Source organism: Callorhinus ursinus, unplaced genomic scaffold (genome assembly GCF_003265705.2).
Source record: "Callorhinus ursinus isolate GAN/ISIS: 27379988/994484 unplaced genomic scaffold, GSC_fseal_2.0 scaffold1, whole genome shotgun sequence".
In the NCBI taxonomy this organism is placed as follows: Eukaryota; Metazoa; Chordata; class Mammalia; order Carnivora; family Otariidae; genus Callorhinus; species Callorhinus ursinus.
In genome coordinates this window covers 81,495,727-81,520,878 of record NW_027397063.1, presented here as the reverse complement: position 1 = coordinate 81,520,878, position 25,152 = coordinate 81,495,727, and the positions used below count along the sequence as shown (strand labels likewise).

The following is a 25,152-nucleotide window of genomic DNA, read 5'->3' as shown; positions in this document are numbered from 1 at the left end:
TCACTACAAAAGTGGGCATTGGGAATACAGATGGGACAGCTGCTATTCTTTAATTGTGACTAGATTAGTAAAATGCAGTTTTTACAACTCATTTAAAACTTATCACTGGGGAATACATTTTAGTACCACTTAGGGTGTCTTTTGGTTAATAAATTCTTGCCTTTTGAGTGTAAGTATTTGGCTTCAAATCCCAGATACAAGTTTATTAAAAATTATAATAGTTCTTAGAGACTATAAAATGAAATGAAGTGCACAAAATGTGTGTTTCCGGTGCTTGACTTTAAAACGATTTTTTACATGACTTATTTCAATATTTTTAACTTAAGCAGATTGTTGTTGAATTTAAATGATCATTAAATATTTAACTAGAGAGAAAGAGCAAGGAGGAGAACTGGAGAGATAGGGAGAAATAAAGGAAGTTTATTATTTTTGAATAAAGTTTTCTTTCAATTTCTCGATAGTTTTTTTAAAGAATGTGTGCCCTATATTAATATATTCTAATAATTAATCAAAAAATATTTATGTGAAATAGTCTGTAACTTTAATCTGAGCTGTAATAAAGTATAGTTAGTGTGGTTTGTAAGAGATTTGTGGAATATTCTGTGTAAGAGGTGATAAAAAATATACTTTTTTTAAACCAGAGCATTTGGAATATGACATTGAGTGTTTCTATATTTAGTATTATTCTAAATGTTTGTCTTTATCAAATAAACAGATGTGAGAGAATAAAGTCTGTATTAATGAACAAGCCCCCCTCCTGAAAATTCAGTTTATTGACAGTGAGGTGAAAATTTTTGAGGCAGTGAAGCAGGAGTTCAGTGGCAGAGACACTGAATTTTATAATTTTGGATGGGATCTGACCTAAAAGGAAGACATGGCTCCATGTTGGCATTTCTCTTCCCTTAATAAAATAACCTTTTATCTGGGTAAAATTAGTTTGACAGTATGGAGGGGAGCTAGAAGCAGCAGAACTCCCCCTGAAACAACTATAGAAGCCTAAAGAGTGAGGCTGCCACAGAGTCACGGATGCTGACAGAAAACACAAGACTCCGAAGCCGAAGGTAAAGCCATTTTGTTGGTTGTCCAAGCTCAAAATACTGTAGGTACATGTCAGGTGTCAGCTGGAGCCTGCATGAGCCATGGGTACGCCACCACTGGGGGAACCTGAACCTAAGGGACCCACCACTTTCCTAGCAATCTGTGAGCAAGCCTGTTCTTTGACCAGAGGGAGACCAGGTGAATCTCAGAGCCACCTGATGCATTCCTGTGATGTTACCTCACTTCTCAGAATTCCAGGTTCATAAACAGTTCTGAGAAGTGTCTTGAATCAAAGAACAGCCAAGGCCATGGACTCAGCAAAACAGTAGGAGCATAATAGGCCTGTGTGGACTGCTTCCCTACACTTTTCCTCCCCTTTTGTTATCCACTGCTCACTCCTATTTTTACCTGTAAAAACATCTTCAAACCTCATTCAACTCACATTCTCCAGAAAAGCAAAAACTCTGAATCCCTTCATAGTCCCAGGAAAGCCATGGTCCTTATCTCAAACATTTGTCCTTTTTCTCTTTGGAGGTACTGTGGTGTGGTTTGGTTTGAGGAATCCTTAACATTTCCTGAGGGGTCCAGGATATTGCTAATACCCGCTGTATCTTTTCCACTCCTCTTCTTTCCAAGGACCCCTAATTTTTCAAACATTTTCTCAGACTTTTACCCTAACAGATTTTGCTTACTTAAGAAGTTATTAATAAGAAAATAGGGAAATGCAAATTTTTTTGGTGAAGATCTTTCCTAACAGTGTATAGTCTAACAAATGTTATTAATAGAATCAGTTGGCACATATAAATATAATGCAACTAAACTTAGTTAAAATGGTTACTTTGGGCTTTAATTTTAAAAAGCATATTCAGTAAATTAGGTGAAAGTGTCCTTGGCCTGGGTCATCTGATTGTAGATGACACTACACTCAGACAGAGTGACCAATTTTGCTGGCTACTAAATATCTTCTTTTTACCACAGTAATTTTTATGTGTCTGTGTGAAGTCCATGCCCAATATTGAAAAATCTTCCTAACAAAACATTTTTTCTTTAGCCAACGTATACATATATATTTTTTAAATTTAATTTTATTATGTTAGGTTAATCACCATACATCATTAGTTTTTGATGTAGTGTTCCATGATTCATTGTTTGCGTATAACACCCAGTGTTCCATTCAGTATGTGCCCTCTTTAATACCCATCACCAGGCTAACTCCTCCCCCCCCTCCCCTCTAGAACCCTCCCAGTTTTTTCTCAGAGTCCATAGTCTCTCATGGTTCCTCTCCCGCTCCAATTTCCCCCCTTCATTTTTCCATTCCTACTATCTTTTTTTTTTTAACATATAATGTATTATTTGTTTCAGAGATACAGGTCTGTGATTCAACAGTCTTGCACAGTTCACAGTGCTCACCATAGCACATGCCCTCCCCAATGTCTATCACCCAGCCACCCCATCCTCCAACCCCCCACCACTCCAGCAACCCTCAGTTTGTTTCCTGAGATTAAGAATTCCTCATATCAGTGAGGTCATATGATACTTAATACTGTTTTCATGGAGAAGATGGGAAATACATTCTGTATGAGAGCCAGAGAAAACAATGGAAATTCTATTTGAAGAGCACTAGTCTTCATGACAATTTCTTTCTCCATGACCTTTTGCTTCCCTGAAACTGACTGTGTTTGTGATGCTAATGCTGATTGTCAGGGAGTATGACATATCATATATTAAACTAAAATATGAAAGTCTTGCTCAAATAAAAGAAGTGAGATATAAAGTTGTAATTAAGAACTATTAATGAAGAATTAAACTTTTGGAAATCCACCTCTCATAGCTGCACGGCAAGGTTGTATTTTTCATAGTGTGGTCATACATGACTATATTTCTAAAGATACGCTGTATGTTTTTATGTGCTTTTGTAACTTGAAATAGACATAAGCAATTGGGTAATTCTGAGATAATCCTAAAAACTCTGTAAACTCTTTGGAATATTTTAGTAAGCAAATATTGACATGGTAATCCCATGTTCATATTTACATGTATTTTACTTTTTTAGGAGAATATTGTTATTTTAGGAATGGGCAAATGGGAGATTGGAAAATATTTGAGTTCTGAAGGATTAGAGATTAAGAAAAAAACATTTAATTCACATATCAAAAGCTCCCTAGTGACAGGGAATATCTTATGCATATTAGATTTATTTATTGCATTTATTATGAACATTTCACAAAAACCTAATGCTATTTTATTTGCCATCTTTATGGTTCTAGTGTACTAACTTTGTTATAAATAATTTGCACATTTATGTGATTTTTTTATGGGATGATAGACCTATTCTTCACTACATTTTCACAATTAAGTGCATCATGTAAAAAAGGTAGAGTATATACTGTACATAATAAAGTATACAATATCATCTTCAGTGCTTAAAATTTGCCACTCTTGAGAATCCCTTGGGAAAGTTAAAAATGCAGATTCTGGGGCCCACCCATTCAGATTCTCATTCATCTGGGACCAGGAATCTGACTTTTCACCAAACCCAGAGTTGATTCATGGAAGTATTTTTGGAATATATTGAGAAGCACTGCTCTCTAATATTTGAAGAGAAAGTCATTTGCTAACTTGTAACATGTTGTTTTTTATTTCTAAGGGACACATGTTGTGTTGATTTCATCTTTTTAGACATGTCCCTTGTAAGTACTCTTCCAGCTGTACTTCCCACTTTCTACCAAAGTGTCGTTTCTACATTTTCTCATTTAAATACCAGTAAAAATGTGTCTTGGGAATGAAGCCTTTGGCTTTGTGAAACTGTAACTGAATTCATCAAGTGTTAGCCTTTTGAGATTAGTACTACAAAATAACCAAAGCCATGGTTTTCTGCTTAAAATGTTTAATTCTGTTTTAATTAGAAAACTTCCCCTTTTATATACTAATACCCCTTCACCTTCATTATTATTGAGAGTTTTCATTGGGTCATCATGAATATCCCTGTATTTGCCTATTAATACTGGAAAATTCTGAGGGTAAAGACATAATTAAATTTCAAGGATCATCCTGTACCCAAGATAACATTTATAAACCAATTTGGAATTTTTCCTGTGAGATACCTGAATCTAAAAGTTTAACAAGTAGGGATTTACTACATGTTTCAAACTAAATCTAAATATTATTGCAAAATTGCCTTTTTTTTTAAGCAATCATCCAGATTTCAAGAGAATTATTCTTTGTATTGATTCCTGTGATATGGTTTGTTTAGGAGAAAATTTTGTCAACATACATGTTGTCAGAAATATTTCAGAAATGCTCTGATTGAAACTGTGGGGATTTTGGTCAGTGGGCACAGAACCTCAGGCATAAGTAGTATATGTAATGCCTCAGTGAAAATATGTTTCTAAAGCAGCACAGTAGGAATGACTGGTGTTTTCTTTCTTTTTTTTTTAAACTGCATTTGTTTCCCTACAAACAGATTTGGGTGGATCCCTTTGAATAAAAGAACATTCTGGAAGTTGTATTGCCTCATGAAATATCTGTCCTCTATTCTCAAACATCTTTACTGGCCCTTTGCCTTCAGCCTACTCTCTCTCTAATCAACTGCAATCTGGCCTCTCCCTTCGCTACCGCATTGAACCCACTCCCACTAAGTCACCAATGGCTTTATAATTGCTAAACCCAAAGGAAGCTTTCCAAGTCTCAGTCAGTGTTGTGCCAAGCCATGTCGGAAACTGTGATAAAACGAAAAAGGCGTGCCCTGTATACACTTATTAAGATATCCTCCCATATTTTGAATGAAGCAGAAAAAGTTAGTAAAAGCTCTAAAATCAAAAAACATGATTATATATAAAGCCCCATGCTGCCCAATTTATTGGCACACCGTTATCAACCCCAAAACCCGCCCAGTGGGAATGCAAAAGCTTTGCAGGTCCAGGAACTGCAGGCTGTTATGCACAATAATGTGGAATAACGAAACACAAAACCGCAACATCATCTTGATTTAAAATTTTGATCTTTTGTTTACCATGGATTCTTTTGCATTAATTTTTATTGTTAAAATAATGCATTTTACATATTTTTATCTTGATTATTGATTGATGCCCCTTAAATTTTTTTGACCAAGGTGACTGCTTCACTTGCCCCTAATTCTAGCCGGGCTCACAGTACTTGGCCTCACCTGATACTATTTTTTCCATCTCTGAAATCTGTCCCCTTTGAGTTTCTGTCACACTATTGTCTTCTGATTCATTTCATACATCACCAGTGTTCCTTCTCAGTATCTTTCCCGAGACATTCTTCTCTTTCAGCCCTTCAGTATTTGTTGCTCTCAGTAGCTCATCCTCATCGCTCTGAGCATGCTGTGGTTTATACTTTTCCTGGCTGCATCTGCTCATTTCCAGGGCTATTGCTTTTTTCCACACCTTCACTATTTCATAGCTGAACAATTGCAATAGGCTGCTAACAAATTTCTCTGATTTTCATGCTGACCCCTTTCTGATGCACACTGAAGGCAGAACGATTTTTTCTAAAGTGAATATGTAATTCACCTTTTTATTAACCAAATATTTATTTAGTATTTTTTTTTTTCTGCACCAGGCACTGTGTTAGATTCTAGGAATAAATCAGTAAATAAAAGAAAGGCCATACTCTCCTGAAACTTATGTTAATTTTATATGAATATTGCTGTGGCCTTATTCTAGAGTTGTATTTAATTTTTATCTAAATATGTTTGCATGATGGGTTGGGTGAGAAGGGTATTTCCCCCTTTGCTCATATTTTGATTATAGAAATTTTTGAATATTTATTATTTTCTAATCAGTTATATATAAAGTGACAGAAGCCTAATTCTGCTTTCTAAAAAAGGAGATGGAAATGATGACCCCTGACTTATTAGTACTTAGGCTTGTTTTCCAGACCTAGAAATACAAGATAAGATAATCACCCTTTTTCTTAACTCTTTATTTCTGAGTCAATAGGTTTTATACCTATAACTAATTATATCCCAAGTCTTAGAGCATATGTGCTGCCATAGCCTTTAAACAAATTGTAATCCAGCATGGTGACATGTTTTATTTAGCTCACACTATGTGTGTGCTTGATTTAATTTTATTCAGTTTTTAAAAAAATTAATAGACTTTATTTTTTATAGTACTGTCGTTTTTAGGGTCTCAGCAAAATTGAGCAGAAAGTACAAAGTTCCCATATATCCTTTCCTCGTGGATGTATGGCCTCCCCACCATCAACATCACACCCCTTTTATAAAAACTGCTGAACCAACATTGACACATCAGTATCTACCAAAGTCCATAGTTTGCTTTAGGGTTTATGCTTTGTTGTATCTGTGGGCTTTGACAAAGCTATAATGTCATGTTTCCACCATTATAGTATTGTACAGAATAGTTTCACTGCGCAGAAATCTTTTGTGTTCCACCTATTCATCCGTAATCTCCCCTAAGTCCCAAGCAGTCACTGATCGTTTTACTGTCTCCATCATTTTGCATTTTCCAGAATATCATATAGTTGGAATCATATAGTATGTAGCCTTCAGATTGGCTTCTTTCACTTGCTAATAGGTATTTAAGATTTATTCCTATCTTTTTGTGGTTTCATACTTTATTTCTTTTTAGTGTTGAGTAATATCTCATTGTCTAGATATACCACTGTTTTTTTTCTGTTCACGTATTGAAAGACATCTTGGTTGCTTCCAAGTTTTGGCAATTATGAATAAAGCTATGAAGATCCATGTTCAGGTTTTTGTGTGGACATAAGTTTTTAGCTCTTTTGGGTAAAGAACAAAGACACAATTGTTGAATCATATGTGAGTTGAGTGTGTTGAGTTTTGTAAGAAACCACAAACTGTCTTTCAAAGTGCTGTATTATTTTGCATACCCACTGGCAATGAATGAGCATTCCTGTTGCTCCACATCCTTATCAGTGTTGTCAATTGTTTGGATTTTGCCCATTCTAACAAGTGTGTAATGGTATTGCATTGTTTTCATTTGCAATTCTTTAATGACGTATGATGCACATCTTTGCGTATGCTTATTTCCACCCATATATCTTCTATGGTGAGGTGTCCAAATCTTTTGACCAATTTTTTGCTTGGACTGTTCATTTTCTTATTACTGCGTTTCAGAGGTTCTTTGTATATTTTGGGTAGCAGTCTTTTTGCACATATTTTCTCTTTGTCTGTGGCTATCTTCCAATTCTCTTGACAGTGGCTTTCACATAGAAGATTTTTAATTTTAATGAAGTCCAACTTTTCAATTCCTTTTTCATGGATCATGCCCTTAGTGTTGTATCTAGAAAGTCACTACCAGACCCAAGGTCATCCAGATCTTCTTTTATGTTAAATTCTAGGAGTTTTACATTTTATATTTAGGGCTATGACCCATTTTGAGTTAATTTTTATGAAATTTGTAGTTTCTGTATCTAGATTAATTTTTTTTTTTTTTTGCATGTGACTATTGAGTTGTTCCAATACCGTTGCTTAAAAGACTATCATTTCTTGACTGATTGTCTTTCTTTGTCAAAGGTCACTTGACTATATTTGTGTGGATCTATTTGTGGGCTCTCCATTTTGTTCCTTTGATCTGTTTGTCTATTTTTTTCACCAATACCATGCTGTATTGACTACTGTGGTTTTAAGTCTTGAAGTCGGGTAGCATCAGTCCTCTGACTTTGGTGTTCTTCAATATTATGTTGGCTATTTGGGATCTTTTGCCTCTTTTTATCAACTTAAGAATCCATTTATTAATATCCACAAAACCTGCTGGGATTTTGATTGGGATTGCACTACATCTTTAGATCATGTTGGAAAGAACTGACATATGGACAGTATTAAGTCTTCCTATCTGTGAAGATGGAATATCTTTCTATTTATTTAGTTCTTTTGTTGATCAGAATATTATAGTTTTCCTTATATAAATCTTATATGTATTTTTTTTAGACTTACACCTAAGTACTTTCTGTGGTGCTAATGTAAATGGTATTTTTTAACTCAAATTCCATTTGTTCATTGCTGGTATATTGGAAAACAGTTGACTTTTGTGCTATAATTGTTCCAGGATTTTTTTGTTGATTATTTCAGATTTTCTACGTAAGGCAACCATATCATCTGTGAACAAAGACAGCTTTATGTCTTCCTTTCTAATCTGTATATATGTTATTTCCTTTTCCTGTCTTATTGCATTAGCTAGGATTTCCAGTATGATGTTGAAAAGTGAGAGGGAACATCCTTCATTTGTTCTTGATCATAGAGGGGAAGCATCTAGTTCCTCACCATTAAGTATGATGTCATCTGTAGGATTTTTAGATGTTCTTTATCAAGTTGAAAAAGTTCCTCTCTGTTCCTAGTTTGCTGAGTGAGGGTTTGCTTTAAATGGGCATTGAGAACCTTTTTGGGATAAATAAATAGATTATAATGATGGTTACATTATTGTATAAATTTACTAAAAAATCATTAAATTATATACAATGGATATATTATATAAATTATATCTCAAAGCTATTGAAAATAGCAATAGCTAGGTTTTTTTTCTATGCACCTATAAAGCACATAATATAACCCTATGAGATGGTATAATTAATATGATTTTCCCATTTCACAGATGAGAAAATAGGCCTACAGTTTAAATAACTTGCCCAAGGTCATAGAGCTCATGGTTTAACTGGAATTGAAACTTGGAGAGATTAACTTATAACTTACATCTCTAATCTTTTTGAGTTAATTGACCCAGTAGCCATTATCCCTGAAGCATCAGATAGTTTATATATATGAATAACTGGCAGGGCTGGTAGCACTGTAGGTGTGAAATCCAGAAAACCAAAGTGGCCTGATGTTTTGCTAGTAACTTGTTGGGCTGCCTTACTGGGATCAAGAGCTTGACATGCAGCACAAAACCTAAGGCTAAGTAACTGTGAATAGACATGTGGTCTGGGAGGGAAAGGTCAAGTTTCTTTTAAATTGGGTGAGAATAGTCACTTATTTTCCATAATTAATCTTATGAAGGAACTGACTGATTTCTAGTAGTATTTTGGTAAATATGTCATGTACCAAGAATCTGTAGCTTGTCACTCCGACTATTCTTTCAGATATGTTCTAGACTAATTTCCTAAAATCTCCTACATCGGTCATTATACACAGTAGTAACGGTTAATAATAATATCTTGTAGTTACTGAGTGATTACTATCTAACAGATTCTGTGTTTTACTGCTATTAACTCATTGGTATTTACAAAAACCCTAGGAACTGGCTACTATTATAATTTCTCTTCATTTTTCAGATGAGGGAACTGAAGCGTAGTGAGACTAAGTTACTTATTCAAGGATACACAGCTAGGAAGTAGCAAAGCCAGGCTTTGAGCCCAGGCAGTCTGCCTTGGGTATCAGTAATTAATAACTACAATAAGCCTACATCTCAAGGCCATAAATCCTAGAAGAGATAATCTCCAGAGTGGGGGAGGTATTCATTTATTCATTCATTTAGTATTTATTGATTATCCACTCTGTTATGCATTATACTAAGACATTGCTGATAATTAAACATGGTTTTAACTATGCAGATTTTATGAATGAACATACTGTCTTTCAATATGTCTTTTCCTTGAATTTAATATTTTGAGAGGACTAATCAAGGGGAGTTTTTATCTTTTAATTATATTTTATCCTATCATCATCCTCGTTTTGAAAAACATAAAAACAATATGAATTTAACATGGTATTAAGAATAATCTTCAGAGCATTTTCATCTCACTATTTTTTTTAAGGGGTATGAATTCTTGACATATGTAAAAGAGGAGGAAAAGGGAAAAAAAAAGGTTCATTTAGTACATCCCACTAGTCATTCCTATGAATAATTCCCTATGGTATTTTGGCAAAGACAGGCTCTTGTCTAATTTTAAATGACTCAATTGAGGAAGCTTCAGCTGGAGGTTGATTCTAGAGGCTAATGGACTTGCTATGAAAAGTTTCTAACATTTAGCCTAATTTTCCACTCCTTAAAATTTTAGAGCATTACTTCTAATTACTTTCTGTAACCTACTAAGCCTCTGCTGCCTCCTTGGTTCACACTATTTGTGACTCGTTGTCCTTCTAGATAGGTATTATGTCTCCCCACTGTGAATTATTTCTGAGTGAAGCATAGTTCTTATCTTTACATGGGTTGGTATTTCCTATGTTGAGGGATAATTGTATATGCTGCTGCTTTGAATTTGTGCTGTTATGTATAAATGTACCAAATTATATATTAATATTTGATTTAAATTTGTGAATTTCAAATCTTTGAATCTGATTTCTAACAGTCTGAACAATGCCCATTTACTAAATTCATAGGTGTGAAATCCAGGTCCATATTACCAAATTTTCTAATACACAGAAGATCTGAATGCTTTTTCCTGTTTTCCATAGATACATGTCCAAATAAAAACTCTCTTAAATGGTTTGAATAAATGTTTATATAGATTTTAGGCATATGAAGTCTATTGTCACTTTTCAAAAGAGAAATAATGATTATGTGGAAACAGTGATTTTTTTATGACTAAGAAATGTGAATTTTCTAGAAGCTGTCAGTCAATAGTATTCTTATTGATTGACATGCTCCTTTCTACCTTTATGTAGAAACTCTTCAAAAGGCTAAATAACTTTACTGTTTGTTTCCTGATACAGCTGCCAAGCTTTTAGCATTAAATATAATACATTGAGGCCAGGTTCTTTCCAGATGAAATGACTTTATCTTGCTCATCTCTTATCAAATCCTTACCATTATATTTTGTGTATTATAGCCCTTTCACATCATAGCCATGGCTGCTGGTGCCAGTCTATGTTTTAGACAGAAACAGTCAAGAAAAAGGATTTATTGTAAAGTTTAAACATCCATTATTTTGTGGAAATTGTATATATTATAGAACATAATATATATTGTTTTTTGTTTTTTTTTCAGGGGAAATGCTATCTAGTTACTACCTTCCACAAGGGTTGGTGGTGATTTTTCCTTATTTCTACTCACACACTATCATGGAAAGTGCTATCTGGCCACATGTGAGGCTCAGAGCTGGGGGATATACATGTTGGAACAAATCCTTGATTAGCGGAGGCCCATACTGAGCTGCCGTCTGCTCTCCTGTGTCCCTGCTGAGAATTATCGTGCAAAGGTTTGTCTTGACAGGCAATCCTATAAAAACTAGAGCTTATCTGCTATATTGCTTTGATATTTCAATCTAAATTGGATAGATTTTACACTTTGACACTTGGTAGATTGTCTTTCCTTTGGATATACAGCTCACGGCTGTATTAACATTTAGTGAAAGTGCTGCAGCAGTTCGTACATCAAAGTAATCCAGCTCCTTAGTGTTCTTTCAGAGTAAACCCAAGGTGTCACATTTCAGGGCAGGTAAAATATAATTGATATCCTTTAATTACTTAAAAATCCCTGTACACACTAGTAGCAGTTGAAGGACCTGGGTCTGCCATAACCAGGTCAAGTCATTATGGCCAGGTGCTAATAAATACTCCTCTTTTTATCTAATCTGTAGGTCACAAATTTGAGCATGCATTGGAATCATTTGGAGGGCTGGTAAAAACAGATTACTATCTCCATCTTCAGAGTTTCTAATCTGAAATCTGGGATAGGGCCTAAGATTTTGCATTTCTGACAAGTTCCCAGGTGATGCTGGTGCTTCTAGTCTAGAGATCACACTTTGAAAACTGGGTTCTAGAGTAATTGTTTAGCATAGTGCTTTAAAGGCTGTGAATGGACCAGATCTCTTCTTGGGTCCTTGCCGGAGAACCAGTGAACTAATATGCTGGTTGAACAGCTTATTCTGTAATGAAGCAGATGGTAAATATTATAGGTTTGTGGGCTAGACAGTCTCAGTTGCAACAACTGAACTCTGCTGTTATGGTAGGAAAGCAGTCTTGGACAATATAAAAGCAATGGATGTGGATGTGTTGCAATGCAATTTTGTTTACAAAAAGAGACGACAAGCTGAATTTGGCCCATGACCTATAGTTTGCCAATCCCTGATCTAATCCATCAACAGGTAACTTGTATCTTTCCTGGCTCACAAGTTATCTGTATCCCGTACAGTAGCCAGCAACCGTAAGTCCCGCTTTGAGCTAGGAGCCCTGGGGAATATATAAGAAGTATAAATCTGATTTTTCTACTCTTTTTCAAAAGATTAGATTAGTGTAGTATAGTCTTGAAAAAATGTAAATGCCTAGGCTGGAATAGATTTCATGATATAGGTGAATCTTGGAGAATGGTTAGAAACTAGGCTAAAGAGAGCAAAATAAATGTCTCAGAAAGGAAGGCCAAAAGAGAAAAGGTATAGAGGGAACACTTTATTCTTCCAAACAGCAGCAAGGAGATTTGTGCTATGGAAAGGATTGGAAATGTTAAGAGTCACAGATGCCATTTAACTAACATTTATTGTGCATACTCTCAATACTGGCACAGTGATAGGTCCTGGGGGCATAGCTAACCAAGGCATAGTCCCTGCTCTCAAGAATCTCAGGTGGATCAAGATATTAAAGAATCCGAAAGCCATATACAAGTATTTAGAGTTGGTAGGCTTAGCTCATGGTGGGCTTTCAATGGCTGTTAAACTGAAAATGAAATTTATATGATTGACAACAGAGACTTTTCGTTAGTTCTTGATCGGTAGAGTGGCTTGAAGAAAACCGTTTTAGGAAAAGTCACCCTCCATAAGCTAGTAAAATGATAAACCATGTAAAAGAACAATTGTTAGTGATAATCTCACAGAAACTTTGCTAAAATGGAGAATAGTGTGTGTTGGGTTGTTTTTTATTTTTTTGCTTTGTTTTTATATATTTGTGCTTACTAAAATCCAAATTAGTGTATTATGTTGGTATCAAGCCATCATGAGAACTAAGGAGAGTTTCCAGGGAGTTGTACCATTTTGTCTTTCTGATATAAGTTTATGCTATTTAATACTCTGTATAAAGAAAAAATCTCCATAGACAAGTGGGGCTCTTTATTTCTGAGATTTATTCCTAAAATTGGATGCAGGGTCTGGGTAGAGTCTATTATCAACTAAAACATTTAGTAGAGCTGATGATAGGTGTTGGTGTGAGTGTTTGAATGAGATGATCTCTAAGTTTCCTTCTAATTTCAGTGTTCTGACCGTAGATGATATTTGAAAGATCCCCAGGAACTAATTCAAGCAGGTTTCCCTAAGAAACTGAGAAAATCACATCCTGAATAATGCATTTCAATACATGAAACTAGATTTTATTTCACTTAGTAAATAGAATCCTGAGTTTGTGGTTTGAAAAATCAAGGATTGATCAAAGGTAATATGTTAGACAAGATGAACTATGACTTTCAGTATCTAAACCATTCTACACAGTTTGATTTTTAATCAAATGCAGGGATGCAGATGACAGCATGCCATTTTTATCTAGTTAGATACCAAGAGAAAGGTGAGGGGTAAATTCCCATGTGACTTAGATTTCCTGTGATTTGTGGCTTGAAAATGCAAGTCTCTGTGAGTGTGCCAATTCCATTTTTATAATGGCTCCTTCATTTTCAGTGTTAAGGGAGAGCAGAAACCTACATTTGTACTAAGACAGTAATTGATTTCTTGTACAACCTTGCCCATGGATAGACTTGAGGCACTTTTAAATAAAAATTGAGAATTGAGTAGTTATTGTCAGTCTTCCCCATTTCACATCCCTTTTATTTCCCACAAATGAGACATTCTAAAATGTCCTGAACTCTGTGTGTGTTTGTGCATGTGTGCATATGTGTCTGTACTGATGATGTAAAGTCACTAATCTTGAGCCAAGGACTTTATTTGATAATAAGTGGGTCCAGAAAGCTTATCGTTGACCAAGTTAGGTTACTGTTATCAAGAAGCTCTGAAATGGGTGAGAAAAGAAAAAAAGAGTTGGATGAGACTTCAGAATTAGATAATCTACAAAAACTGCCTGAAGCAATTTTTCCCTGAAAGCAAAGGAATTTAAGATATCAATACTGAAATTTTATTTTATTTTGTATCTTGGTCGTTGAGTACTTTATGACACATTATTTCCTATTATGCAAAGCTTAAGGGAGATGTATAATTTTGAAATGTGGGAGAAAAAATTAGGAAAGCAAAGAGAAAGTAAACACAAGTAGTCACAAGCTTGTGAAATACTGCAAGTTGACTTTGAGGAAAATAAATAATAGCTTATTTGGGGGAATAATTTTAAAAGGAGGATTAAAAACACGATAGTTTTCAGATATTGCAGAGCTAAAATCAAAATATAAAAATAGGGGAAGTAAAATTAAACACCTCTATTATTATGGCATTATTAATATCACAGCCCATTAATATGAAATGTAGAATAATCAATCTTGGCATTAGGACATATAAAGTAAGAGGAAAGTCCATCAATCTCCTGAAATACTTTGTTTCCATTATTGAGCACCTAGTATGTGTTAGGCAGTGTGCTAGGCACATAGCATACAATGTCTCTACTTTCACAATAGTTCTTCAGATTACCTATTTTCATCCAAATTTTAAAGTGAAGGAATTAGTAAAGAGTTACAGAAATTATCCATAGTCACAGAGATGTTCAGTGGAAGAGCCAGGCTTTCAGTCCTAGTTACGCTCTTTCTACTAATACACATTTATTCCTTTGGTTAACCCTTTCTCCCCAAAGAAGTAAGTCACTTTGTGTCCAGGTATTTGTTTTCTTGTGTATTTGTTTATTGTGTTTGGCAGTACATGGCATAAAGAAAATGTACCATTGAGGGTAGTTAAATTAAGGCATAAATGTAAGCACACAAAAACCAAAGCAAGAGAGAAAAGGATTTGTGTGATTGTGTGTACATTTTAAGTGTTTTTTTTTTTTTTTAATGTCTATACATTCTTGCAAAAAAGAATGAATACTTTCAGGCTGCTTACAATAAAAAGAACTCTAAAAAGCATTAAGTAAAGAATGAAATTCAGGGGCCAGCTGATAAATTATCTAATACAGCTCCCAACTTAAACTGATCACCTCTTTTATGCTTTATGAACAGGAAATGAGCTTTGACTGTTAGGGACCTGGATGAAGAGCCCTGGGTTCAGCTTGTCAAAGTGCTGTAGCCTACAAAGACCCTCTGGTTGCACAAGGATCATTCGATTAAAGTAAGACCTAATTATTTTAATTAGAATGTAAGACTTTTACTCTTGAGTCAACTTTTAATAAGGTGATTTGGCATGCCTCTATTATGTGCCAATAGTTGCTAATTTTGATTAAAAGAATGAGAACATTATTCTGTGGCAGATTCTTGTGTATTTCAATTTCTGTTCTTCCATTTATTTCATGGACTTGAACCCTTTTCTTTGGATAGTATTATCTAAATATTTTAATTCCATTGTAGCTGTTCAAATTGGTACAATTTTCTTGTCTTTGTAGTATCAAATAATTTTTATACAACTATAAATTTTATTATAAATAATCAAATTCATCTTTCTCCTTTTTAAAAGCTTAAGTTGACCCCCTGATTTTACTAAAAAATGACAACAGTGCAGTTGTTCATTTGCCATGATTCAGCATGACTTTGCATTGCTTATTTATTTCAAGTTCATACAAGTTAACTTTTTGGAACATCTGTCTGTATATGGTCACATATAGACTGTGAATTTTCAGGTAGGCATTAGAGTTTTAATATATGTTTAAAGAGGGTTTATTGTTCTTCCTGGAATACTCTGAGGGCATGATGCCAGTGTGTGATTGAAATGCTTTTCTGTCAAGCACTAGCAGGTTCAAATGCTGATTCAGGCTTACCATGTTCAAGTGCTGGTTCAGGCTTACCATGCATGAAACTTTACATGCATGGGTGATACAAAGACCCAAAAGGGAGCACAGAACCAAGAGCTAGGAGTTCTGAGCAGACCCAGCATGGCCACCAACGTAGTTTAAGAACTTGGACAAATTATTTAACTTTCTGAGTATTCCCGTGGGTCTGAATTTGAAGGGGTCGGGTTAGATCAGGGCAAGGTGACAAATTCATGTGCCTTGAGGTTAGGCATTTAATACAAATGTATAAAGTTTCTGGGTGTGAGACAGTAAGGAATGGTTAGCCTGTGGGGAAGGAGGCTGTGCCCTCACAAAGCCATTCAGATTCCAACATTTTAAAGCTGGACAAAGAAGTAAATTGTGTGGTGTGGGGGAGGGGAAAGCAAGAGGAGGATTAAATTTGGCCATTGGATTGAATAAATTCTAAGGTCATTTCTAATGCAATGCACAGTTGTAAAATTTTGTTACTATGTAAAACACTTAGAATTTGCCTAGCATCTGTTGAGCTCTATATGTGCTCCTTTTTAAGTAATTGAAGATAAACCAGTAAAATAAAAAGTTTTCAGTTTGAATTTCCCCTTTAATTGTACATTAGAATTAGGAGAAAAAGTGATTTGACCATGAAATAGTTAAATGATTCAACAGTTTAATTTCCTGAGGTGTTTATTGTTGTTGCTGTTTTGTTTTTTAATCTACTGACCTGGAAAGAGAATTTTGAATCCAGTACTATAGTCCAAGAATAAAACCCAGCCTGTAAGTTACTGGTTAGCAACTTCTCTATTAGTGAGTATTTTCACTAAAAAAAATCATGTGAACATCTAAAAAAGAGAGTCATGCAACCTTTTTGTGACTAGTTTCATGTTCTTTAAGGAGTGTTTACAAGTTGTATTTTCTTTTGATTAATATTTTAATGAAAATTTTGGAACAAATGTTATTTTATATGGAAAAATTAAAGTTGTAGTTTAAGTCAGTATATTTTCTAACGTAATTTTCTAGCTCCATCAGTTTTTGCTCTTTTTGTATTTTCCTTTTTACAGCAATGGCATTTATTTATTTCTTTTTATTACCTTTACTGCCTTTTAAATCTATATTTTAGCTCAGAAAATAAGTACATTTTATTAGATGCTAATGGCAGTTAGGCAACAAGCTAGTGGAAGATGGGAAATAGGCCAAGTCAATATACTCTGGGGGTCTTATCTAATCTCTTTGGCTCAATTTAAATCAGAATTTATGTCTACAAGAAAATTGAACCCATGACTGTGGGGAGCCACGTGTGTTATCTCAGTGACAATGGGAGAATTAGAAGAAACTAGAATTTTTATGCCTTTAGTTGGGACCTTCTAGTAGTTTCTTCTTTCTATATTACTTGTATAGCTTTTCATTTCAGGATCATATGCATTTGTAGATCTATTCAAGTTACTTCATGTATGATTAGTTTTAAGAATGGGTGCATTGTGTGAGGCATGCTTATATCTTTCAGATAATTTTTCCAAGTGTTAGTACCAACTGTTACTGTCTTTAAGTTCTATATCCTGAAATAATGCTTAAAAAATTCTTATTAGATTTAGAGTCAAGCCATGTTGTAATGATTTTAAGTATTTACTGTTCATTTCTTTGATAGCCAAGTCAAACCTGAAGTACTTAGATGTTAATACTAAAATGGATTAGAACTGGTTAGATCTGTTCCTTGACTGACCTGCATCTGACATTAAAAGTACAAGATCTTTTTTTTTTTTGCCCCCAAACATTCATGATGTTCTCTGAAGGCTCCACATATTGTGGAAAATAAGAATAAACATGTAAGTAAAAATATTAACAGATATAATTTAAGGTAAGCCAAACAGAGAGGCTTTCTAATGATGCTATCTCACATCCTATTATCTTGTTTTATAGAGGCATTTAAAAAAATTACCAGCGTGATTAAGCCTTTTCTTTATTCTCTTTAATGAATACACTCATGTATGTTTATGAATAAATTCATGAATGTTTATCTTCAGTGTTTTAGTAATACATAAAATATACGGACAAAGTAGATGTGTAGACAACAAACTCAATTATTCCTTTATTTTTCTAGGCTTATGGAAGTAAGACAAGAGTGTCCAATCTATTTCTTAGATCACTGATTCCCAACATTAAAACAAAGTAATGCAAACTCTAAACTGAGGTAGTTAATTGCCACCCTTCTTGTATGTATACCTCATCAGTGGTTCTGAAACTAAGAACCCTCAGATTTTAATTCCTTTCATGCAACCAAAGGCTCTGATCCTCACTTAACATAAGTTCACCTTTAGCGTTTGACATTTGTTATGCAAGGCTTTCAAATGAAGTGTTTAATTAAAATTAAAATGCCATTGTTTTTAATAACCCAGAAAAAAATGGGTATGAATTAAATAAAAAAAAAAAAAAGACATGACAGTGGATTTAAGAATACTGTAGCTCCTGTGTGAATACTGGAGTTGTTTGAAAAATTTTATAAAACATTCTTATTATTGAAATCTAATTTAAGGTTTAATGATGCAGTAAAGTTGAGATGTTCACAAAGAAACCAGAATAATAACAGTAAAAATTTAGCCATAGCTTAGTACAATCTAACCAAAATTTTCTGGTCAATTAGATTTGATTGTGTTAAAGAGTGACAAACTACAAAAGTAATTAGAAATCAAGCATTAGTGAGTGACTGGATGCTGGAGCCTGTTAAAGGCATTTTTATGCTTCCTGAGATTTGACACCTCTTCCTGGGTCTCTGTAAGCCAAAGTACATGCAATTGTCACACTATTTTTCTTGAGAAGGTTCTCACTAACCTGTTTAATAAATGTGATTTGTTCCATAATTTACTTTCTTTTCTTAAGAGGCAGCCTTTGCTTAGGCTACAAGACTAAATAATAATAATAATAAAAATAGGACAGTTAAATGATCTAACAGAAGTGTATATATGTAAAAATAAAACCTAGAATCATAAATAGCCTTATCACCCTCAGTAGCTGTGCATTTCTAACCCAGTGGACTGATACAGAATCTTACCAGTGCCCTAAGTCCTATATGAGAAGGATAGGGAAGAGCACTAAGGGCAAGTAAGGTACTTGTCATGATCTGTCCTTAAGGACTCCCACACCTACAATGTAATTTCATCTAAACAGTGGTTTTCTGGTTAATCTCAGCATGAGATTAACTTTGTTAGGAAAAGATTTGTAGTCTGTTTCTTATAAAGTACATTTTAATCAGTAAAATATTTTTGAGCTATATCATATACTTAACTAATATGTAATTCATAAAACATCTTAAATATTATGAGTATTTAAATTTTATTGTACTATTTCTAATAAAAATAAATTTTGTATTAGATTCTATCCTTAAAGGTGAAATTGCATTACTTTTTTATATTTTCTTTACAAATGTATTTCTCTCAGTAGACTCACTTGAAATAGTTTCCTTTCTAAAGAAATAGAAAATAACAATATTAATGTAGGGAATAAGAAGTCAGCCATTAAGAGCTAAGGGATATTTTAAAGGGGAAGACCCCAAATCATTAACTTTTAATTTTTTATTTAATTTAATATCATTTAATTCAATTTACTTATTTGAGAGAGGGAGCACACACTCAAGCAGGGGGAGGAGCAGAGGGAGAGGGACCAGACAACTCTGTGTCGAACTCTGAGCCTGACAATGGGGTTCAACCTCGCAACCCTGAGATCATGACCTGAGCTGAAATCAAGAGTTGGGCGCTCAACCAACAGAGCCACCCAGGCACCCCACTTTTTATTTTTGTATAGATAAATCAATTGTTAGGTATTTCTTGCCTAATTTCATAAGTTTTTTAAAGCTTTTTGCATATAGTTTTTGAAGTAAATTTCAAAGATACCAACTTTTAACCATATTAATCAGCTTGGCAGCAATTCATTTAGTACTTGACGCTGAAAAATATCTTTACACAAGTGGCTTCATTTTCTTATATAACTGAGAGAAATCTGTACCATTTCCTTGCAAATTTGACACATGGTCTCTTGTTAAGTTACATGGTATGAATTTCATACTTGTGTATATATGAAGTGCTTTCTTGCCCTTGAAACATCTTTTTATATTTACATTTCCAAGAAAAATAATTCTAAAACTGATCTTTTTTCAAGCTAAATGTTCACCTTTTAAATAAAAGGTTGTTTGTAATCTGCAAAACTCATTCTCTTCTTTATATATAAAATATGTAGCATACTAATATTTAGAAAAAAATAGGGGCGCCTGGGTGGCTCAGTCGTTAAACGTCTGCCTTCGGCTCAGGTCATGATCCCAGGGTCCTGGGATCGAGCCCCGCATCGGGCTCCCTGCTCCGCAGGAAGCCTGCTTCTCCCTCTCCCACTCCCCCTGCTTGTGTTCCCTCTCTCGCTGTGTGTGTCTCTCTCTCTCTCTCTGTCAGTTAAATAAAAAAAAAAAGTCCTTAGAAAAAAATATTCTCTAAAGTTTTTCAAAGACAATTTCATAGAAATATTTTTGGTGAGCCTATATTATATGTCAGGCACCATCTTAGGTACTAGAGGAACAGAGTTAATTATTCTACAGTACTTTTCCCTCAGGATGTTCACTGTTTATTGGGGATAAAAATAATTACAATATAGTATGCTAAGGTAATGTGAACATGTAAAAAGTAGCACAAAGGTAGGAATATTGTTTTGTTTTGTTTTGTTTTTTAACTCTCAAGTACTTCTAGGCCAGATCAATCTCTTTGGCTTCAGGTCAGATACTAGGGTAATTAATATTTTAGAGAGCCAAACTGAAACAGCCATATCATACTAGTCCAAAACAACCAATACACCATAACATGTAAGAATTACATGCATGTGTGTTATTACCTTAACATTAAAATATGGAAAATAGGTATTTATTTGAAGTTATATATTCTTATTTACTTTTCTTTACTAATTGCTATTTAAACAGAATAGTAGTAGAATAGTTAAAAGTGTCAATTAGTACTTAATAGGACTAATTTAACAAATAGTATTATGAAATATAACAATATTTTTGTTTCATTCTGTCCTCTGGTAAAGCAATTAATTTTAATTTTTTGAATTTTTATTGGATATTTAAATTTTATAGACTATATTGTGAACTTAAATTTGGAATTATAAATGGAGAATTTAAAACAAAAGAACTAAGTAAACAGATGTTACCTATATTTAATGCAGAATAAGGACATATTTTTCTGTCCCATGATACAATGGGATATTTTTATTCCTTGTTTCCTTTTCTAATAACAGTTCTCTTAAGTGTTTAAGTATTTAGGCAAGTATTTAGTGTCACACTAAAATTGAATGTAGTTACATGTAACATTTACTTTGATTTGAAGCTCTGCCCTCATCAAAGCCTTATCCCACTAATTCCTTTTATCAGCTCAGTGTGATAACACCAGATTAAATATCCTCTCAAAAAAAAATTTTTTTTGGATTACTTTGGATTTTACTTACTTGAAGCAGCAGCTATTGAGACTTGTTAGAATTAGATCCCAGATGTATCGATTCACTTCATATCCGCAGGCTTGTTCTGGCAGACATTCTGTGTCAACCAGGCCTTTTGCTTGTATACATTTACCAGATAGGACATCCCTGTCAAAAATATTCATCATTTTTGAAAACTTCAGAGTACATTGTATGGCAACATAAGTCAAACCTGTCTTCTTCAGGATCAATGGTTTTAAAGTACAGAGATGATATGAACTTGGGTATCCAATCAACATTGGATTTTAAATAAATTACAGTTTTAGTAAAGAAATAGTCTTCTTTAACTTGGTTACCCTTTCCTACTGATTTTTTTTGGTTGGGGGGGAGTTTTATAGTATTTTCTGAGTTTTTTGTTTCAGCCTTAACAACTCAGGTGCAATCAGTTTTTTTTCTAGATTCCTTATGGCCATTCAGAGTTCATCAGATTTAGAGAAACCACCCACAAATGTCTATTTTATTTCAGTCCTTTTCTTTTTAACTTCAATATATTTCCAAATTAGAGAAAAACATTATTCTTGTCCCATACTTTCAAAATGAATTTATGACAGGCCAAGATTTTAATCCTTTTTTATGGCCAGTAACAATGATAGCCATCTTGTAGGCTTATGTCTAAGGAGAATATATAATTTTATTTCTGTAAAGTCCAAAATCTCATTAAGTACTTATGCAGTTTGACATAACTGAAAAATGATCAAAAGCTTTCATTATGAAATCCTCAGTTTCACATTTGGGCAAAACACACATCCTTTGAGCAGTGCTGCATATAAGGTGTGCAGGGCATTTAGCAGGTAATATCTTTGCATTTTCTTTGGCCAGAAGTTTATAAGCTGATTGGGATTTGTCAAAATTTACATTCACATAGTCTGCCAAATATGTAAATAGAGGAGTGTGGTAGTCAGAATAATGGCCCTGCAAGATGTTCAAGTCCTAATCCTTGGAATTTGTGAATATATTATGTTACATGACAAAAGGGGGATTAAGATAGCAGATAGAATTAAGTTTGCTAATCAGCTGACTTTAAGATGGAAGAATATGGCCACCTGGGTGGCTCAGTCAGCTAGGCCTCCAACTCCTGGTTTCAGCTCAGGTCATGATCTCAGGGTCCTGAGATCAAGCCCTGCATTGGGCCCCACGCCCCACATTTAAGCTCTGCTTAAGACTCTCTCCCTCTCCCCTAGCAATCCCTTGACTCTCTCACTCTCTCGAATAAATAAATCTTTAAAAAAAAAGAAGACTATCCTTGATTATCCAAGTGGTTCCAGTGTAATCACAAGGTTCTTTAAACATGGGAGAGGAAGGGAGAAGAGTCAGTGTCAGAGTGATGTGATCTATGAGATTCAACCAGCTATTGGTTGTTTTGAAGATGTGAAGAAGCACTAGGCAGGGAATGGAGGTGGCTTCTAGAAGCAGGAAAAGTCAAGAAAATATATACTCCCCTAGTCTCCAGAAAGGGACTCAGTTATGCTAGTACTTTGATTTTTAGCCCCAATGCCTTGATTAACCCAGTAATACTCATTTCAGGATCCCATCCTCCAGAACCATAAAATAATAAATTTGTGTTGTTTTATGCTCTTTAGTCTGTGGTAATTTGTTACAAGGCAATAGGAAATTAATGGGCAAAGTCTAGTTCTTATTTGGGTAAGATATCAGCATTCTTTGTTTTATGCTTTCTGTGGTTTCATAATATCTTCATAAAAACCTAGAAGATTTGAAACTCCCTTTTTCAAAACAAAGCATCTAAGAACTAGAGTAAACATTTTGTTGTTGTGATTCAGTGCATCACTGAATATACAGAGAGAAGTGTGTTTATTAATAAGGTCCAATTAAATCTGGTTTACACTATAATAGGTGAACCCATCTCTTCAAAATTTCTCCTTTTGTTTGCCTACATGGCTGTCGTCTCTGAATCAAGAAACATAACTTTATTTATTTTTATAGAATAATCCAGTGGATCATAGGATGTGCATTTATTTTTATGTGTGTCCACAGGCTAATACATTGACTGTTTTGACTGAATATTGATGTATTTTGGGGAGATGGAAAAAACAATGCATATGACTGATTTATAAGTACCCAAGTGTTTCATCTAGGACTTGCGAAATTTCTACTCCCTATGTACTTTTGCATCCCCTTTTCCACCGTGTCCATTCCCAAATTCCTTTCTGCCTTTTGTATAAAATGCTTTGCCTTGGTTAAATATCTCCCTAATACAATTAAATGTGTCTTTCTGTCATTAAAATAATACAGTTGTCTGGGTTATACTGACATTGGTATTATAATCATTCTCATGTCATTATCTGATCTCTTAGAAAACTTGGTCAAAGTATTCACAATGTTAAAATTAAATTAGCATTACCTCAATGCAAAGCGCTTAATTAATCCACAGGAAAGTGAAAGATGACTGTTAATGTTCATGATTACAATGCGCTTAGGTTGCACATATAAGTCACATCAGTCAGTGCTGCAACAATGGATGTTTCATTTTTATGAACTGCAGATCACAGTTGCCAACCAGCAGTTGGGGAAAAAACAGTGACAGTAACTACTGCGAATGGATAATCTATGTCATATCCATAGGACATAGAGAAACTAAATAGAGTGTTACTTTTTGCTTCAATTTTTGAGCATCCATATGGGTTTTGTACTTTTCCCCTAACCTTCTATACCCATTGCTGAAAACCAGCATATTTTGCGTCCCAAGGAGGGGTTTCCTGGGAGATGGGGATTTTAGTTCTCAAACCAGAGTAGTTCCAGACAAACCGGAATCAGTGGTCATCCTAAAACCAGTGCTTAGCTTTAAGATATAATTGATACTCAACATACCTAAAACATAGTCTCCTCATATGTGCTTACAATATATTTTCTATCTTGGTGTATTACATTAAATTGATCAAATCAGAAATATAGGAATCATCATATTCTATTTCTTTCTTTTAGTATTTTTTCCAATAATTTAATGTTTCCTATGACTTACATATTTTTAAGGATTTTATTTATTTGAGAGAGAGAGAGTTTTAGCAAATTATATTTTCTTAGAAAATTATTCATTTTATTTGGATTTTCAAATTTATTTGTATTGTGTTTAGCAGCGTACTCTATTTTTAAAAATTTATTCTCACTATGGTTATTTTTCTTTTATAGCTTACTCATTTTTGTGCATTTCTACTTTTTCTTACAAAAATAGGTTCATTAGTAATTTTTTTCTTTCAAATAACCAGCTGTTGAATTTATTAATTCTATTATATTTTCAGTTTTCTTATCTGCTTTTTCTTTAATAATTTGTTCTGTTTTGCTTCATTACAGTTTCCCATTCCTTTTCTAATTCTTATAACAGATTCTTAATTTATTTTCATTGATTTTTTTTATGGACAAAATACTCAATAATAATTCTCTGAGCAATGTGTTTAACTTTTAATAACTACATTTTGCAGGAGGAGTGGGAGTTAAATAGTCCATGCGAAATATATATATATATATATATATATATATGTATATATATGTGTGTGTATATATATGTGTATATATATGTATGTGTGTATATATATGTGTGTGTGTGTATATATATATGTAGTTTTATAGAGAGGCATAAAACAGCATGGCAAAACATTTCAGTGGGATAGTAATTGTAGATTAAACTTAGCCAGATCACAGAAGACCCCATTATAGATTTAATAATATATATTCTGATATTAACTTTTCTATGCATATAAAATTTGTGATATATAATCAACATTTATGTGTATATTTGTGTTTTGTGTATGTACACATCACTAATAATTTGCTAAGAAATTTACTTTCTTATTGATCCCATTTTCCTTTTAGGATTTTATTCTAAAATTAGGAGGGTT

At 33.9% G+C, this 25,152-nt stretch overlaps 1 protein-coding gene across 6 annotated transcripts in view; it reads left to right on the top strand.

Moving 5' to 3' along the window:
* Nucleotides 1-25,152, top strand: part of NAALADL2 (N-acetylated alpha-linked acidic dipeptidase like 2) — a 1,329,911-nt gene that overhangs the window by 285,541 nt on the left and 1,019,218 nt on the right. For 5 of the 6 annotated variants that reach the window (XM_073897013.1, XM_073897016.1, XM_073897023.1 and 2 more), the window contains one exon: nucleotides 15,054-15,162. The gene's annotated coding sequence lies outside the window, so the exon portion shown is untranslated. Of the gene's footprint in view, nucleotides 1-10,981; nucleotides 11,179-15,053; nucleotides 15,163-25,152 lie in introns of those variants that run through there. The other variant, XM_073897032.1, reaches the window with a different exon arrangement.